Here is a 15,635-nt window from a genome sequence, read left to right as displayed (position 1 = left end):
GGGGGGAGACATGAGGTTTCCCTGCCCCTGGTCAGCCTCATTCCCCATTGGTTGTTTTGTGTTCCCCTGCGCAGGCAAGGACCCTCGGGTCCTGTGATTGCAGCAGTTCCTCGGCAGAGCTCCGGCCATGCGGCTGGAGAAATAAACATCTCTGAAACAGCTATCAAGACTCAGTCCATATCTATCTCTTTTCCACGGGCCTCCTTGTTTGATATGCGTGTTACAGTATCTGCTCTGTAACAAATGGTGGAGAATTGCGAGCAGAACGATCCCCGATCCCTAAGCGACTGATTTGTGAGTAAACTCTAGAAACTCTGGATCTCTCTTCTTGTTTTTGTTTTGCTGTTCCATATCTAAACTATGGAGGAACCGTGGAAAGACTCTTGGCTCTCAGAGCCACATATGGACGTTTATCTTAAACTTGAAAAGATTCTTGAACAACGACTTGTAAATTTTAGCTTAATTCAAGCTCGAAAGGAACTGAAACACTTCCTGGCATGGTTGTTTAAGAACTTTTTCTATGTTTCTTGGGATTTAATTCTCACCAAAGACTTTTGGAACGCCGTTTGGACACAGCTAATTTCTGAGTCAAAATATATGCTGATGGAAGAATATTTTCATGAATATTATTTAATTACTGAGACTGTTGAGCAATGTCAGCTGTGTCCTGGAGAAGGGAAGCATGCCTCAGAGTCTGTGCGACCCGGGCCACATGGACCAAGCGCTCTCCGAGCAGCAGCGAAGCAGTTCCCGCGCGCGGTTGGAGCGGCGCGAGCCGCAGTGTCGGTGGCGGAGCAAGGCGCGGCGGGAGAGGCGGGACCCGGCGGTGCCCGCCCGGCCCCGCGCAGCGCGTGGTGGAGCGAGCCCCGTGAACGCCCGGCCGAGAGGGGTGGCGTGCAGGCAGTGGCAGTGGAGCGGAGCCGCGCCCAGCCGAGATGTGTGCTGGAGCAGAGCGCGGCGGGGTCGTCGCTCAGGGGCCAGGCTGAAACGTAGGCGTGGGGCCGCGCAGAGCCCAGACGCGCGCCGGAGCAGCGCCGGTCGGAGGGCGCGGAGCAGCCGCAACGCGGGGGCCCGGCCGAGACATTGGAGTCAGCGAGGCAGCGGCCACGCGGGACAAGCAGCCACGACAAACACACAAGCATGTGATAGGAGAAGTTGTAGCAGCGAAAATCACAGGAACTGTGAAATGGTACAATGTCAAAAACAACCATGGATTTATAGCACGAGATGATACAGGGGAAGATTTATTCATCCATAGAGCTGCCATTAAAAGGAATAACCCTAAAAATTACCTGCAAAGTGTAGGAGATGGGGAAGCTGTACAATTAGATATAGTACAAGGAAAGAAGGGTTTACAAGCAGCAAATGTTACTGGGCCTGGAGGTATTCCAGTCAAAGGCAGCCGTTATGCACAAAATTATAAACAATATCCATCCCAGCAGCTTCCCTACCCACAATCTACTTTCCCCTTTTACCCTATACCCAATATGAGCCCTTTCCTAAGTTTACCCCATCCCCAGTTTCTTCCTAATCTGTTTTTCACCACATGGCTTCCCTATACAATTCTCTTTCCCTATAACTCCTCTCCAATGCTGAGGAGGGGATGAAAAGGGGGAGGGAAGAAATTAAACCGTCTCCTGCCTCAGTTTCCCCTCATGCCCAGAGAGTCCTGTCTCCCTTCTGTCAGCCTTAAGATGTTCCAGAGAATCTGTTTGGACATTTAAAGGGTGGCTTGTTTTGTTTTGAAACTGTCCTGGTTATCTCATGTTTATCCAGTTGTTTTCAATGTTAAGTTTTAAATCTCTTTTTGTTAAAAATAAATGGGTGAAATGTCGGGGTCCCTTCCCCCCTGCTGTGGGGTCCTGGGACAAGGGCCCTGGGGGGAGACACGGGGTTCCCCTGCCCCTGCTCAGCCTCATTCCCCATTGGTTGTTTTGTGTTCCCCTGCGCGGGCAAGGACCCTCGGGTCCTGTGATTGCAGCAGTTCCTCGGCAGATCCCGGCCATGCGGCTGGAGAAATAAACATCTCTGAAACATCTATCAAGAATCAGTCCATATCTATCTCTTTTCCACGGGCCTCCTTGTTTGATACGCGTGTTACAGTATCCGCACTGTAACATCTTCTTGTAGTACAAAAATCTCATCAGAGGGAATTAGAGCATTTAGTTCTTCATTGTGTGGTTGAACCAGTTAAGCTGCACTTGGTTATCCACGTGCCCAGATATCTTGATGAATTCATCCTGCCTTACAGCATGTGCACGTTCTGCTGAGAATTAGAGTTATGTTTTTAAATTTCTGGGAAAAAAATCCAAGTAAACAGAGTTGAACAATTGATTTGGATTGATGACGACCAACTCTATTAGCCTAATACAACACTAATCTGATTCCAAACTGTTAACATATTAAAGCTGTTTAATTATATGTTTGTTTGACACAATGTGGTAATCCTGTATTATTTAGGGTATATTGTCACAGCTCTTGACTTGCAGTGCCTCACCATTGAAAAAAACACAATTAAAACCCTTTAGTGTGACTTAGGCATTCACTTCACCCTTTGCTGTATTGAAATGTGGCTTGTTGTAAGGGTTTCCAAACATCCTCCCTGCTTTATAGAAACAGTCACCACCTCCATTTCATGCATGAAAGCAAGGGGCAGGAAAGGCTGGTGTTTGCTTATGCAAGGAATGGGTGTCTGAGCTGGGAATTTAATCCAGGGTTCCTGAGGAGGAGGTCTGGAATTCCTTCTAGATTAAACGAGTAGGTTAAGGGGTAAGAGGATATAGCACTTTGATGTATTTGGGCAGTTTTCTGGTGTTGTCCAGTATTTTCTATCTGATCTGGATGCAGCAATGTTCCAAAAACTAAAAAGCTTCTTCACATCTGCTCACTGTGAAGAGTGGGATAATGAGATGCAAAATCAAGGCAGAGCACAAGCCCTCTTTGCTTGTTTGAGCCAGGCGCTGTCAGAGGAGGAGATGTCTTCCCCAGGAAAATGGCTCAGCCATTTCTGAGGCTCCCTGTGCAAAGGGCCTGATCTTGGGCTTGTGCCGAAGCTGCTGCCCTCCTCCATGGTGGGAGCAGGACCAAACCTGGGACATTTCTGCCTCACTCACTGTGCATTTCTGTGGTGTTTTGCATTTTTCACAGCAGAATTCTCGTGCAGAGTACAGCATCTGTGTGACTGCAGAGAACCAGAGAGAGGAGAGAGATTTGTGGCTCTTGGTCATAAATAAGTTGAACACACCACGGTCACTTACTATCAAAGATCTCACCAGAACAATTCAGCTTGTATGCCAGGTGGTACTTCTGCTTTTCAGACTGAAAATCTCTGCTGTCACAGATTTTTGACATCTCATACAATACCCTTGAGATTTTTCATTGCTATTAGGCAAGGTTGGTCTGCAAATTTTATGTAACGTCATTGAAATCAATACAGATTGGAGGCATTTTTACTTAACAGCTCTCATTTGAATTGAAAATTTTCAGATTTCTAAATGCAATTGAAAATCTTGAAGCATTTCTTGCAGCCTTGGTATAAAGATTTTAACTTAAACTTGATATGGGGCTTTGGTGGCTATCCAAAGTAAAAATATTCCTGATACAGGTGCCATATAAAGTGATACCTTGAAAGCAGAGTAAAACATTTCTGGTGTTGTGTCTGTCTCTTGAGTTCAGCATCTGCAAAGCCTAATCTGCAAAAAGAAAAAAAACAAACAAAAAAAACCCCACAAACACGCAGATTCCAGGGATTAATTTATATGAAGATAAGGACAACATCCTCTTTGAACCTAATGGATAGTGTGTGCTGTGGTGGTGCCTTCAGTGGACATTATAGTGACACTCTGCAAGAATATGATGACATGAGGACCTGCCAGATGGATGCTACGAGTTTTGAGGTGTTTGACAAGGTTCTGACATTGGGATGGATAATCAGAATGATAGAGAAGAGGAACAGGAAGTCCTGACTTTCATATGATTTCGAAGGTTTCAAGGCCACTAAACTTTTTCACTCAGCAAGGCTTTGCTTGCTTCAGCGAAAGGAGCTGGGGCTTATCGACCAGTAAGGAAGATCTGTTCCCAGTTAGAGACATTTGCATCCCTGGCAGCTCAAATCAGAATAAACAGAGAGTTTGAGTCCCTCCGGGAGTATCTTTCATATGCTGAGGCAGTGTCCAGATGCTGCAAGAATATTTCCTCGTTGATCATCTTCAAAGTGTGGCAATGTCTGTAGGCACCGAGTATAGTGGCACCATTCCCAGTGCTGGTGCTGGGTGCTGGTTTTGTGTATCCCTGCTCCATGCATAGCATTTCACTGGGAGCCTGAGATAGATTATCTCCTGTGATAACATTTTTTTTTCAGAAGTTCTGTAACTGATGCAGAAGTATTAGTAACTCATACTTTCTCTCTAGTTCTTACATTGTACTGATTGTGAAATGTCATGCATATACATGAAGATATGAGACAGGAAAGATGATATTCTGAGTTGGTTTTCTTTCTGTTGGTTCCACTTTTTGAGCAGTACCATTTGCTCAGACATCAGGATAAGTAACAGTGCTTTTTACAGTTGTCACTTACCTTTTTCCAAGATACTCTTTAACTTTCGTGTTTTATACCTTGTTTCACATGTCTGGGAGCTAACTGCTCTTCAGTTGGAATTGTGGGCTTGACCCAAATAATTTCTCCTCTGTAAATCTAGACCATAACTACTCAGTGGGTAGTTTTTTGATAGTAAAGCAAAGGTTGGAATAGTAGGTCTCCCTATGGGCTGGGGCAGGTTTGCGTCTCCTTGTTCAGAGACGGCACATGGCACCCTCAAGCCTCCACGTCATTAATGGGAACAGGAGTTACACCTCACAGTTGGGTTGGGTTCCCTTTTTCTGTAAGGTGACAGGCTGTCGGAGTGACTGTAAACACAGGGGAGTTACCCAGAGGCACCTCAACGGGAACAAACAGCATGTGGTTTTGGAGGGGAAAGTGCCTGCTTTTCTGGTTATATGTGTGGTACGTGTGACAGTCGTCACCATGAGTAATAAACAGGCTGATAAAAGCGCATTTTGGGATCAGATCTGCGTTGATCAAGAAGTTGGTGACACCTGGTGGCGGGCGCTGGCCAAGCCCGGGCTCCACCGCCTGACCCAGATTCAGTCACTTTGAATGGGCTGCTGCAGAATTAATGCTGTTTTCTGACAAGGGCAAAATGCTTCACGTCAGAGTTATTGTTTTCCGAGGTTTTTCAGGGATAAAACCCGTCTGAGGTAGTTGTGTACAGCAGCGAGAGCATCCTGACTCTGCCGTGGCTCCATGTCTGCACAGGCAGGATGATGTCTCTGACACCATCTGAGGCCTTTGCCTTGCTGCTTGAATTTAGCAGATCCCCTCCTCTCACATCACCTGGAGTATGTTATCTGTAAAGGATGAGAAATTTGGGGAAGAATAGACTGTAATGGAGGTTAAGTACAACTGGTTTCTTATCTAGTATACTTTACAGAAAATTAATGCCATATCTGTGTATCAGGTTGCTTAAGTTTTGTATCACCGGTGAGTATCTGGATCATCTTACACAGGGAACCAATTAAAAATAATATAATAGCATGCTTGCATTTATCCATACCTGCTGTACTTGCCAGAGTCTAACTTGGAAGAAAACCTTCTCCTGGTTAGGGGATTTTTGGAGTCACTGACCCTTTTTGCTGTGAGGACCCTTCCTGCACCCAGATGGAGCCTGCCAGGATGGTGCACATACGGAGCAGTGGTTTGGGATGTGCAGCAGCCACTGTTCACCTCTGCAGAGCCAAAGGGTGACTCAGCCAGGCTGCAGTTGGGATCCTGGTGCATCTCAAAGAGTAAGATGTACAGTCCCAAAACTCTGTAAAATGAAAACCAATTAAAAGATCCTTGAAGATTTCTTTAAAGTGACTTTTCATCCTTTACAGTCACATCTCTAAAAGTGCAGCAGCATTATATCAGAGAAACTACATGAAAGGGTTCTCGGGAAGGTAATGTTGCTGCTATCTTTCCCCAGTGATGGCGTTATTGCAAGAGATGAACTATAAAACATATTTCTTGGACAGCCTAAGATCCCAGTGTTTTAAAATGAGAGAAATAGAGACTTTTCCAAAATCTTGTCAGTTCAGTTGTACTAAGGTGTCTTTTCAGACCTTGTCAAATACTTTTGAAGACTTTCATGCTCAGTTTAATTAGTTTCCTCCAATTAAATTTGAATTTTGCTTGTTGACTAAGTGATTCTTCCCCAAACTGCCTGAGGCATCAAGTTGATTTCGACAGGAATGCTGAAGTAAACACTATTATTTGGTAACTGTGACTGTTCGGAGCTGCACCACTGGTGCCAAACTGTTACTCGCTATGACAGCTCATTATCTCCCTGTTTCCCTGTTCTTCCCGTATCTTTTTGTTTGTTCTGGTGGACTGAAAATAGATGTGTGTCCATATTTGTGTGTACTGCTGTTTTCTGTACAGCAGTGAAACCATGTTTATTAAGTGTACAACGTCTCATGTAGTTTTAGGGGCGCCGAGGCCAGTGGGGAGGCATGTCCTGGTGTAAGCTTGTTTTGTAAAGTCCAGAGTATTATTTATATATCTGTCTATCCATAAAAACCATCAGGTATATGTTTTTGGGTTTTTTTTACATATATACACATTTATATAATAGTGTGTGAGCAGCTCAGCCTGTGCATGGATGAAGATGACTATTGGTTCCAGTCAAGGTCAAGTCTGTATATACCTGCCAGAAAGAGTCAATAAAGAGCATTCCTGGTCTAAATACTTAAGAGAGGTCTGTGGGAATCTAGAATGCAGAGAGTATTTCTCTGCCTGTTTTGAAAGGTTTTACCCCCCTGGACAGTACTGGTTTTTTTGACCTTTGTCCATGGGAAAATTTGCCTAGCCTCTTGGAAGAATTTGAATCTACAATGGTGTGAATTGGGTGATAGAATACTATGTGAGATTATCACAGGGTGAAAAATTTAGAGTTTTTAGGTCTATTTGCATAGTAAATAGAAGTAGAAAACCTCAAAATGGAGGATAAGTTGTAGCTAAAAGCGTCTTTCTCCTTCTTCACTAACTCCATATTTTGCAGCAATAGTGGTCTGGGACGATTGGATACAGAGTTCCGCAGTTCCTGTCTACGTGATTTAGGAACTTGTTGGACATTGGTAAAAAAGTGAAAATATCTTGTGTTTTAAGTTTTCATTGGGTAATTTACCTTTAAAAAGGCTGTGAAATCTTGGTAAGTTGTCTTCTTGCTGCATTCTCTGCTCTGTGCTATGTCTAGGCCATGCCAGTGGCTTGTACTCCTTAGATAAGAATTAGTAAACACCTATCTGGAGATTGAGATTGATGAAGTCCCATTCGCCTCCTTTTTTCTCCTGGCAAAAATCTGAACGTCTCCCCCATCAGGGAAGACAACAATTAATGACATGGACAGTGTTAGAGGTCTTTTGGAGCTCATCTGGCTTCTGGACAGTAACATTGTCCACTCTAGGTGACATTTTTAGTAACACACTGTCCAAGTGTATCTGCTGTAATCCATGGGTTATTGTTGGAATTGCTGAAATTTTTTTGGAACTGTTCTGAATCTGTATTAGATATTCCTTTTTAATGCTTCATCTCAATAAAGCTAAAAATACTAAGCACTGAAACTTGTTTCTATACTGTATTATTCAGATGGAATATGAAAGCCAAAAAGCCCATGTTTAATTGGTAGTTTGTCGCAATTTTAGTTCAGAAGATAGCATTTTAGGCACACATATCAGGAAAATGGAGCAGAGGGAGAACTCTATTTCCTTCCCTGGGTTTGTGTTTCACTGTGCTTTGTTGCAGCTGGATCACCTTGGCAATTGATCTTATTTTGAATGAGAGTTTCCTGATATTGCCCAGGTAGCAGTATTCACATTGGATCCCATAAAATCTTGATAAAAGCAAACTAAAAAGTGTTACTTCTTTTTTCTTACATATTAGGGGAACAGTGATGGGATCATAATTGCAGAGACTTTTCCAGGTCATGGGATTATGCCATGTGAATGGAGGACTCCAAATACAGGATGTATTTTTCATAAAACATCTCTCAGCTTGAACAGCTCATGCAGCATCACCAGGTTGATGGAAGTCACTATTTTAATTACTTTTTAAATATTTTTAAGGAAAGATGTTGCGTTTTTGTCTGTGACCTGGGACAACCTTGATTCTGATCTTTTAACCAAGCAAGTAGCTAATTTTATTTGTAAGCAGAGTCTGTAATCTGCATTACACAGATCAACAGATTATGGCATATTTGGAAAAAGAACTAAGCAAACAAACTGAAAACCAGATATCTGGCCTTATCTAGGCAACAAACTGCCTTGCCACTCTCATGAGAAACAGGGACAGAGCCCTGGAGGGCTGCAGGTCTTCCTGCAGTTGTGGAAAGCCACCAGTTGTGGCTGGTGCTGCGAAATGCCACTTCAGGGGAAGGATGTCCTGCTTTCAGGGCAGCCAAACGTCTCTGCCCTGAGCAGATTCCACATGCAGCAGGTTGCACTTGTCTACCAAGTCTTGATCAAAGAGATTCTGCCCTTGCAAGGCACTGGACTGAGGAGCTCAACTAACATGATCTGTCTGGATCTTGAGCTCTTACGGTGATGCCTTTTGAAGCAGTAATGTGATTTTATTTAGTCAGATAGGAAACATTATTTATCTCAAAGCTCCAAGATAACAAATGCACAGCTTAATGTGCTACAGATGTGTGTGAAGATGAATCAGAGCCTTGGGAAGCTTCCAAAGAGCTTCAGTGCCGACGGTCATGCGCTACACAAGCTCCTGACAGAGCCCTGCATACCTTGGTGTAGTGGGAATGGCAGGGAAAGTTCAAGGGGATGTCTGCAGGTTGTTAAGAAACTTACCTGCTTCTCCTTAATTCTCTTTTGTTTACCTTTATTTCCAATAAATTTCACCAGTGAGGGAAACAATGAATAATTTTATGAAGATACTGACAGTTGTTCCAGACCAGAATATTCTTCCCTAAATCTAATTTTCTCAGAAGTGCTGGCTTTTTTCTTCAGTGAGCTGGGGTCATTATATTCTGTATGTATCCGTTGTCATAAAAATGCTGACAGAAGAATTTGCCAAAATAGCATTTGTTTGCATAAATTTAGCATATAAAAACCTACTTGTGATGAAGTTGAATACAAGGAAAAGCTGTTTGGTATGAGGAGCACTAGCCCCCGTTTGCTATGCCATCATTTATGGGTCTGATATCAGAGACAACCAAAGGTATTCCTGTGCATGGATTAGTGCATATTTATGTGTACTGTATGGCAAGAGTGGTATTTAGTGATATGTTAAGCAGTGTGGAAGGGGCCTGTGTTGCTGCAGTGAGACACTGAGATGCTGAGGAGGAAGGTTTGAGTACCAGTCACCTCTTCTCTGGGATACTCCTCCCTGCTGGGATCAAGCTCCTGTGCTTGGCAACAGCTGTGGAGGATTTCAGAAACCCAAAATTTTGCATGGTTTTGTCCTGTAGTATCCAAAATGTTGCAAATGCCTCAGTCCCCATTACTTTACCTGTTCACCTACTGCCACAGTTTATTTGCCCATCCCCAATGCACATGCTGTCCATGGTGTAAGAACATGGAAAAGGAAAAAAAACCTGGCAAACACCCCCAAAACCCAAACTAAACTGACCAAACAAAACAAAAACCAGAAAAGGAATACGGGGATGTTTAAAGGCTCAGCCTTATATTGAATATGAATAGCTCTCAGACTAATTTCAGTCCTCTTGCTCCTGTCACATGGGGAGCTGTGCATGGGGGATAATTCCATATGAAGAGAATCTGTGTTTATCTGTAGAACTTCAAGCACCCTGATAATTAAAGGTAGGTACAAGGGGATCAATACAGATGTTCAGAGGTGAGTGAGGAGGCAGCCAGATCTTATTTAGCAGCAAGGACTGAAGGAAAATGAGTGACTGTGGGTAAAAAGCAGGATCGTGTCCAGCCATTCCTCAACACGTGTGTATATTTGGAGTGATCACGCTCAAAGCCTGGCCCAGAGGGGACTGTCTTCATGGATGGAGTATACAAAAAGAACAAATGTGTGTTTCCCTGATTCAGCCCAGGTCCAATGCTGTTTTCTCAGAGAAGTGCTGTGACAGACTGAGCTCAGCTGCTGGAGTTGGCTGCTGCTGCTTGTGAGGTAGGGATAGGCTAGAGAAAGTCAAACTCTTCTAAACTGGCTCTGCCCCAGCATGGTTCACAGCTTTGAAGGTGCTGATGTCCTGGGCAGAGCACGCAGGCTGTGCCTTGTCCTGACAGTTGCTCATCTTGGAAACACCCGAGAAGAACCAGGTGCACAGGCAGCATAGGTGGAGGCTGGAGGATAACTCAGGAGTGGAATTGACACAAGGAATGTTTGCTGAGACCTCTTTAATGAATTTCACTGTCTGTCCTTCATGGGCTCTGCGGTGACTGCAGCTTTATAACTCACTGAGGAGACTTCCCTTGCTTTTAATAGCCTTTCTTTCTGTGCTCCTTGGTGTTCCAAGCTATTCTATTACCCAGTTGTCTTCAGTGCCAGGGCAATGATGCAAAATCACCCGCTCTCAGGTGAACGCTGACATTTCTGGGTGTAGCAAATCATCCCACACCAAGCTGTCTGTGTGTGCCAAAAGCACTTCATGCCCTGCACATTGTGAGAGTCAGAAAAGTCAGAAGTAAGTTTAAGGAGCTGCTTAAGAAGCCCCATCTGGAGTCCATCACAAGGAAAGTGTCATTCCAGTGTTCCTCATTTGGTGCTCCTTTTCCCAGCAGGTAAAAGGGGGTGCAGGCAGGGATGGTACAGGATGCCCATGGTCTGCCAGGTAGCATGACACCATCTGGATCCCAACTGCTCTGCAAAACTCTGCCATTGTTTTCTCGTTTTCCTGGGCTTTTCATGGTGAGTGCCTCTCTGCATTGGCAGGTTTTCCTGGCTTGACTGGCAAAACAGTACCTGGGGAGATGCTCCCTGAATGGTGCTGCAGAAGTTCTGCATGTAATCCCACACTCACACCTTGGGAAACTTGCCCCTGGATCTTCTATATCAGTTCAGGTTAAGGGAATTATAATTGAAAATATTTTTTCCTTGTTACCTCTGTTTTGACATTGTCCTGTATAGTTTCACTTCAGTCTCCATAGTTATTAAAAGCATTTTAGTCTGTTTTTTCAGCGAGTGCACAAATGGTGGTCCCTTACAGTAGAATTTAAAGCATAGCATATGTCTTCTGTTCTGTGTTTGTTTAAGTAACTGTGACAAACTCCCTGGCTTTACAGGTGCACTCCCTTCTTTCCTTGAGTGCATTAAGTGAGTTTCCTTCTCAGTTCTGATCATCAGAAAACTCCTATTCCACTCCCAAGTGCTACACTCCTTACCTTGCCTGTGAATCTTTCAGGGAGACTCCTGCTGTTCCTGTCTGGCACCTGTGGGCTGATGTGGGCTGAGGAGGTGTTAAGCTGAGCAGCCACCTCACAGGTGAGGTGTGGCTTTGTGACAACCTTCAGTTTTCAATTCCTATGCCACCCAGATAGATACACAAAATAATGTGCTTGATAACAAATTCTGATTTATGAAAGTAGAACAAAACTGCAAACTGGTAAATGGGCAAAGCAGTACAGCTATTGTAAAGGATTTTTTTGCTCAGCATCACAAGTAACCTTCATTTCTTCCCTTTAGGTCAAGTTGGAATCTCCTTTCCTTAGTTTAAGATGAGTTTCTTGCTTGTATTTTCTAGAGGTTGCAGCACCTACCTTCTTCTTCTGTATGGAAAAGGAAATGACCTGGGCAGGAAAAAATAGCCAAGTCCTGCAGCATCCCAAACAAGAATGCAGCACTTGTACCTATTTCAGAGTTTCAACAGTCCTGGCTTCTTACTCTCTCCTCCCCTCTTCCTAAGTGTCACCTGGCACAGGTCATTTCTGAGCTGTGCAGTCTGAAGAGATGGCATTGATGTGGAACCTTGGGCAGACCCTGTTTGCCTTGTGGAAGATACCGTGGGGTGAGTGCTTAGTGCTGTGCCATGATTCTCCTATTTCTCTCCAGGTTCCAACACATTGCTGAGGTAGTGCAGAGCAGCATGAGGCATGTGTGTGACATGAGATGAGACAAATTCCTCTTGACCTGGAATGATACATTTCACAGACACGGAGGAGTGTTTTCTAGATTAGGTAGATTCAGTTTTCTTGTATGGATTTACACTGTCAGGGCATTTCTTCCAGCCTTCCTTTGATAGGGAGGATGTGTTCATGATGCTGGACTGCCACTGAGAAATCTGGGCTCAGTTCTTGGCTGGGTCACAGACTTTGTGAGATGCTGGTAAGCAGTTCCTTCTTGTGGCTTGGCTGTGAATGAGGAGATCATCTGTTCTTCTATCAGGAGCTCAAGGCTGTTCCTTTTAATAATACACCAGCCTCAATGCTATGATGTAAATAAGGCTTTCTTTTGCATATTTCTGTGCAGTAGTTTGATGCCTTAAGTAACCTATAAATGAAACAACACACACTTTCAAGATAATATTAATATAGGAGGTAGTATAAAGGTTGATCATTATTGGAGGCCTCCAGGGGCAGATATGGAAAATTTCCACAAAAGCCCACCCACACAGGATGAATACAGTTTTTATAAGTTTAGCACATTATCATAATTGACAAGAATTCCCAATTAGAAGCACAGGTGATGAGGTAATTCCCCCTTCTGGTTCAACCCTTTTCTGGACCACCCCCCCCCTTGGTACTAGCTGTACTTTGTTTATGAAAATGTGTCTTGAAGAGCAGTTTTCAACTTTGGTAGCCAGGGAGAACCAAGACAGGATAGGGACCCTTGGAATGCGTTTCATCTTTCTGCCTAGGGAAAGGCCATGGAAAACTACTGGGAAAACTAGCCACTAATGCATTAATAGGCTACAAATATATGTGTAAAGAATACGGAGAATATATAAAAGAAAAAGGCAAAAATCAGGATATCATCAGTTTGATCCACCACTTCCAGTTATCTCCAGATTTGTCATTGTTTTTTTATTGAGCACCATTGTCCTATCTCACATTTTCATTCTCCTTTGCCTAACACCAATGAAGGAGAGATATACGTGGTGATAAAGTACTTTCAGGGTGACCTAGGGTGAAGAGCTTATCTGTTGCAAGTCTCCTCTCTTGTAATTCTGAAAGGTTAGTTGGGACACTAAAAGGACTCTTTCTGAATGATATTGGAGTCAGTATTCAGCTCATAAATATTTGTGTTTCGTGTTTCATCACCATATCAACGAAAATCTGGAAGGCTGTTATATGTTGTTGGTTCTGTCCTCACTGACTGTAAAATTTTGATTGGTTTTACTTCTGGTGCTTGTTAACCTAAATGCAATGTTGAGTTCCGGGGAAATGAAATCCCTTCCAAAATTTTGCAAATAATTGTTTAAACAGGGGCATGGTTTTTGTGATTAATTATTAATGCCAGAAAATATTACTGCGTCCCGCAGCCATAGGGAGGAGGAGAGAAGATCCAGCAGACAGGAACTGTGCAGCAAGATTGATCTATTTAATTATTTTACAAACTCTTTATAGACTTTTTCTCCATAGACAAGGGATCAGCCACCTCTTGGGGGTGATTGGCTAAAATCCTAAAACATCCATTGTCAAAATATTTTTCTACTTTAGTATAAACAAGGCTTCTCAAGGTTGCAGGTGTTTCATTGTTTATAGAACTCTGCTACTATCTTCTGTGAGAGAGAAAAGTCTCTCACGGGCTTAGAAAATAGCAAGAAAATTGTTGATAGCAGCATTTTTGTATCCACAATTAATTTTTTCAAGACAAACTGTTTTCTGCTCTTTGCAGGGGAAGAGCCTCCCACTGCCTTTGTCCATATCCTTAATTCAGCCAATGTGTTTACGAGGATTGAGCTTTAAAATCAAAGCACCATCAGGACTCAGCTGTAACTTTGCCTGCAATGACAAGATTGCTAAATAACTGTTGTGTTATTTGTGCTGTAAGCTCTGTGGAAGTGGCAGCCTTTACTCTTTTTATTTTCTAATTCCACCTGCTCCAAAACATGTGCCCCAGCTGACACATCCACGCTGACCTTCAAGCTCAAGTCTGCCACTATCTCCACAAGCCCCAAACTGGGACCAGAGTTAATGGAGCAGCATTGTGAGAAACCTGTGGAGAACAAGGTGGATCTGCAGAAGAGGCAACTGATGAGCAAAAAAGGCTTTGGAGGAGACTGTTGCTCACCATAGGGTCAGCATCATCTAATTTTGCAGTGCTGTGCTTATTTCAGAGGGCTGAAACCATGTGCCTTATGGAATAATGGTCCATTTTCCCCATCACCTCCCAGCACTTAATGCACATAAAATTGTGGTCAGAGTCTGACTTCTGTTTGATTTCAATACAATTGGTTTTAGTCATACATCAGTGTTGATACCCTGAAAGCTGAGTGAAAGCAATCATTTTGGCACCCCTCAGTATCACTATCCACAGAGCCTTGTTTAAGCCTGTGTATGTTTGAAATCATGTTCTGCAGAATATTACTGAATTTTGTTACTGGCAGTCCTGGTATGGAGAAGATGGAAAACTCTAGTTAAAAACAATAGGGAAAAATTTAGTAAAATAGTATACTAATACTACATGATTGGCTGAATTAAACATATAAACATGCAGATTTTTTTCCTTATTTCTCACTCTTTCCTTGTGTAGTGGTTTGGTCCAAAATACTCATTACTGTTTACCTTCTGTGAGATAAGAATTAGGAGAAAAGCAAAGCAGGCACAAAACTTGAAAGAATATAAAGAAGTTTATTAATAGAACTAAAAGAAGAAAAAAAAAAAAAAATCATACCACAGCTTCAGAACACTTCTCCTCCCCCCACCTTTCTCCCTTCTCCCACTAACAATGTAAAAAGACAGCCCTTGAGATGTTCAGTCTGTTTACCACTTCCATAATAACCTTGTTCAGTTCATTTAGGAAGAGGAGTCTCTCTTGCTCATACTATGGAGACATTATCACAACGAGCCAGCCGCCTGGGTTGGTTCTCTGCTCGCATCATGTGAGAGTCCCCTCCCACGACTTGCAGCTTTTCCCACAACTGCTTTCGAGGGTCCAGTCTTGAGCTACTGGGGTACAATTTTAAGGTTGAGCTGTTCAGAAACAAAAGTTCTCTTCATCCATCTCTGGGAACATTTCCATCTCTGAGAATGGCCCTCCTCCTTTCCTGGGAGAAAAAAGCATCTTTATCTCTAGGACTATCTCTGGGAGTATCTCTAGGAACAGAGGTCTTCTCCTTCCAGTTGGAGCAAGAGTCCTCATTGCTTCCATCTCTTCCTGTTCAAATTTCTCTTCAAATCACAGCTGCTTCAGCATTTGCTTGTTTCAGTACAGGTACTTTTGCTCACAAGTACAAGTTGAACGCTCCACTTTATGGGGGGGCGGTCCTGGGTGCAGGGGAACCAGCCAGAGACATGACACGAGCACCGATACGATTTGAGCATCATGCTCCAGTTTTATTGTTTACCTCCACCAAGTTATACTTTGAAAAGTTCACGCCCCTTTCCCACAAGAAAGCCTCTATGCAGCGGGGGAGCTGACTAGTGTATGCCTTTTCCCAAGGCTGTTGGCTAGC

General features: G+C 43.4%; 1 protein-coding gene across 1 annotated transcript in view; it reads left to right on the top strand.

Annotated features, from left to right (window-relative positions):
* Nucleotides 1-15,635, top strand: part of SYNPR (synaptoporin) — a 111,577-nt gene that overhangs the window by 30,334 nt on the left and 65,608 nt on the right. The window lies entirely within an intron of this gene.

Source organism: Corvus hawaiiensis, chromosome 11 (genome assembly GCF_020740725.1).
Source record: "Corvus hawaiiensis isolate bCorHaw1 chromosome 11, bCorHaw1.pri.cur, whole genome shotgun sequence".
In the NCBI taxonomy this organism is placed as follows: Eukaryota; Metazoa; Chordata; class Aves; order Passeriformes; family Corvidae; genus Corvus; species Corvus hawaiiensis.
This window is presented reverse-complemented; position numbering and strand designations above follow the sequence as displayed.